We start from the raw sequence: 4,612 nt of genomic DNA, 5'->3' as shown, positions 1-4,612 counted from the left end.
CAACAGCTTATGAAAAAGAAAGAATTTTTTTTTTTTTTTTTTTTTTAATAGCTGGACTCCAAAGGGGTTGCACTGAGCTGCTAGGAAGGGACAGCCTGGGTGGCCACTCGTGATGCCCAGCGCCTGTAATAGAGGCAGCCGCCTCAACCCACAGTCTCCCACCCCTGAGGAGCTGATCGCCTGCTGCTCCCTGCTCTCCCCTCGACAAGCAAGGGTTAATGCTTCCCACCTCCACCAAAATCCCCCAGTGCTGTGGCCTGCTCAGCATCTGAGGTGGGATTTGCTTTGTTTAAATGGAGACATTTGTAGTGTAGATAATAGCCTCTGGGTTCAGCTGTCTCTACCATCAAGGGAGCGAATGAGGCACATTCGGCTGTTTTCAGCATCCCATGAAGAATTGCATCTATTCCCTTCCTGAAAATGCGCCTGTCCAGGCCTTGTCTCTGGCAGACCCCCTCGGATCAGTGCAGTCCAGATGCTCCTCTCTTCAGCGTCTTCAGAGCAGTTGTCCTTCCTACAACCCCCCTGTTTGGCTTGGGGAAAAGCTGACCCAGGGTTTAGCCGTGAGGTAGCTGCTCCATCAGCACAGGCAGAAGGGAGCTTGGAGGATTTTATATCAGAACTACAAATTTTTACCCTTTCTCTCTCTCCCCTTCATTTATCAGTATGTATAAGCAAAACAAAGAGAGCTTATTTGCGTATAGTGGATTCTTCAAAGTGCTTAGTATCCTATATAAATGTCTATGTCCCTGCAAATGAAGGGTTCTTAAAAGAGGGCATTGATCAAAGGGGATTTTTTTTCCAACTAATCACTACTCACATATGCTCTATTAAAAAAGCTACTAATGGACTATTTTGTGGTTCTAGCACAACGAGGCAAAAAGGTTTTTCCCTTTTATTACAGCATGAGGGTGAGCTACAATACCTGCCCTGTGCTAGTGGCTCTGGCCACCCAGAGAGGAAAAGAGACCATATCATTATAAAGAAAGCCTTGAGAAAGCAGTGGAGCTCCAGGAGGGAACATAAGCAGGTGTCAGTCTGCAGATTCCCCAATGGGTTGGCTGCACCATCCTTTAAACAGGTAGGAGCAAGTGCAGAGCTAATTTCCTGTTAAAGGGGTATATAAAATGTCAGGTTTGGAGGTAGCTTTTTAGCACACAGAAAACGGATGCAGATGGAGCATGACTCTTTGAATCCCTTTTGTATTTAAATACAGAGATACAAACATAAAAGGTAGCCTCAGTATCATGTGTCCATCTCATGTCGATAATCTTGGCATAGAAGAGCCTTCCAGATTAAAGGGCTATTGATTTTAGGCAGAGGCCTGTTTTAAATCAGGCATGTACCTTGAAGATAAAATATGCCTTGGGTTGTTGAGGTACCTGCTAATTTTAGCTCTGGTTTTGAATAATGGAATAATATTATTAGTCTGATGTAAAACTATCCAAATTTCTTATGCAAAAATGCCATCTTAGTAGCGAAACAGCCTCCTTTTGATTTTGCCTAGATACTAAAGAACAACGAACAATAAATATGCATGCAATTAGACTAATCTGAGTGAACAAAGTGAGATTTTTCTGCTTAATATGTCTAAAATGAACTTAGACATCAGCAGATGCAATGAATTGTTTTCTCTGGCTTTTGATTGTTTCAGGGATTTCTGAACAAGCTTGCTTAAAAGACATTATAGTCAATTTACCTCCACTAATGAAATGCTCAGATATGAAGCTGATAAAATATAAGCAAGATCAGAAGCAGAACCGAGCTCGTTTAGTTTGGGCAATAAGCAGCCCTTTCTTGCTGCCTGTGTCTTCCTCTTGCATATCAAGGTGAAAGAAATGTCCTTGACACTGGAGGAGACTGGCACTGTCACGGCTGCATTTCCTTGAAGACATAACAGAAGAGAAGCAGAGATAAGTGCAGGTCCAAATGTTTTTTTCTCATCTCCACTGCTTGGATCCATGTCTTGTTGTGTAGATAGGTTCCTCTGAGCTGCCTTCTTGTAGGAGCAAAACTTAAGGGAACCACTTTCTTATAAAGGAAACCTGATGATTATAAAAGCTTCTTGCAAAAGCTGCTTAAGTGGAGGGTACCATGGTGCCCACCACCTTTCATAGTTTGTGCCCTCCTGGCTCTTCAATGTCGTGTTAACATGGAGCTGAGCTGGAGGATGTGACTCACAGTCACAAGGCCTTCCCTAGAAATTATAAATCTTACAGGTTGTGCCTAGATTGCTACCTAAAAGAGGGCTAGTGACTAAATCCTAGCCCCAAAGCCAAGTGGATTGGCCTGTACCTGCACTGCTTAAAGATAACCCTCTATAGGTCAGCCAGGTCTGAACAGCATTCAGCCCTTGATCCCTTCTGGGCCCTCTGAGATGCTCAGATCCCTAAAGACAAGTTGTTTTCTTCCTTCTTTTCTTTTCTTTTTTTCTTTTTTTTCTTTTTTCCTTTTTTTATTTTTCATCTCAGTTCAAAATATCCAAAATGATATGAGGGCTGTTTCTGAGCTTTTGGGATGATATGTTGTAATGTGAAACAGGCTTTCAGCTGCATGCCTGTGTGGCATGAGGCTTGTGGAGGTGTCGGAGAGTGCAAAGGCCGACAGGAAGCTATTAAGGCACTGTGTAGCAGGAGCAACCTAGCACGGTCTTGTCCATGCTGCCTTCTGGGCACAGCCTGTGATATGAGCTATTCCCAGAGTGRTGCCTGGGCACAGGCTGGGAGAGAGCTGTGTGGGGCAGCCCAAAGCAGAGCATGGCAGTGAGCTGTCAGCAGAGCAAATGGTCAGAGGTCCATCAGAAATTCACTCCATGACCCTTTTTAGGCATCTGTATAAACAAACTTGTTCACTTCAGGAGGGCTTGGATTCTTGTTCATGGCTTGCTGCTAGTGTGAAGACTTTGGCTCCACTGTCTTTGTAATTCTCCTTGAAGTAGTTTTAGGTCTGTATTAGATTACCACTAAACCTCCTCTTTGCCAGACTAATCAAACCTTTAGTCTGTCCAGATTATGTGCTCTAGACCCTGGCCAATTTGGCAGCACTCCCATGGACCTTCTCCARTTTCTCAACATCCTCTTGAACTGAGGGGCCCAAAACGGGACWCAGTATTTCTAGGGTGGCCTCACAGACGCTGAGTAGAAGTGGTAATAACTGCCCTTAGTCTTTTGGTCATACTCCTCCTAATGCAGCCCAGCATAAGACTTTGATGTCTTTTATTAAACAGSTTTCCTTGAAAACTCCAGGTCATTTTCAGCAGGGCTGTTACCAGAGCCAGTAGCATCCCAGGTTACACCAAGGCATGGTGTTATTCTACACCAGGTGTAGAATTTTGGACTTCTCCTGTTGAATGCTGCAGGGTTTCTGTTGACCCAGGCCTAAAGTTTCTCAAGGTCTCTCTGGACTGAAGCTCTACCCTTTGGTGCATCAGCCACTGCTTCTAATCTATTACCATCTGCAAATTTGCTGAAGGTGCCCGCTGTGTCACCATCCTGGTGAATGATGAAAATATAGGACAATATCATATCCAGTATCATTCCCTGGAGTACTTTGCTCATTACTGGCTACCAGATGGCCATCACAACATTGATTAGTACTCTTCAACCTAATGGTCCAGCTAATTTTCAGTCCATCAAACAGTTTTCTCATCCAGCCTATATTTGCTCAGCTTTTGAATGAAAACGCTGTGGGAGACTTTCCAGTTATCATAGATGTCCCTGATCACCATGAGTTTGTGCTGATGAGAGACATTAGCCGTGGTGTCACATCAGTAAGCTCTCTCAGCACCTGCAGGTGAATCTTGTCTGGTCACATGGATCTGAACACATACAACTTCTTCAGCAATCCCTAATCTGTTGCTCCTCCCATTTGTTGTCCCTCTCCTTCCCAGATCATGCTGGTGCATGTGAGGGTCTAGGGGTAGGCTTTGTCATTGAAGACTAACGTAAAAAAGTCTTTTGCTTATCACCTGTCAGTAGGTTTTCTCCCCCATTCATTAGCAGACCCACAATATCTATAAATTTCCTTTCGCTGCTAACATACCTATAAAGTCTTTTCAYGTTTCTCTTTGTCCCTATCCAGTCTTAGCTTCAACGAGGCTTCAGCCTTTCTGATTTTATCCCAGAAAGCATGAGCAATGTTTTTATTCTTTCTTTGTTGTCTGTCCGTATTTCCACTTGTTGTAAACTCTATTTTTGCATTTCAGTTCATCGAGAAGCTACTTGCTTAGACAAGTTCCTTGTCTTAGACAAATTCCTGKTTTTCTCCTGAGCTCTCACGTTCTAGTAATGGCATACCCCTGGTTGACAGTTGCACTTCTCTCACCATACTTTCAGCTGGGCTTAGTGCAGCAGGTCACAAGCATTCCTCCTTGTGATTCCATTTCCAGACTGCAGCCCCCCATCTGTTTGCACTCTGGGCCCAAGGCACTTGCTCAGATCTCACTTCATTTTTGGAGAACCACAGGCTTAGTGCTCAGAATCCTTCTTCCTTTGAAGTCTTTCCACAGCTTGGCTTCTTCCCACCTCCTTGTGGGCCATTGTCTTCTCTCTTCCTCATGTCAGCTGCAGAGAAGACGAGAAGTATTGGATCTAAGCTGCAGCATGGGAATCAA

Source organism: Rhea americana, unplaced genomic scaffold, assembly GCF_003343005.1.
Source record: "Rhea americana isolate MKP2758 unplaced genomic scaffold, rheAme1 scaffold_71, whole genome shotgun sequence".
Lineage (NCBI taxonomy): Eukaryota > Metazoa > Chordata > Aves > Rheiformes > Rheidae > Rhea > Rhea americana.
The sequence above is the reverse complement of the archived record's forward strand: the minus strand, read 5'-3'. Positions refer to the sequence as shown.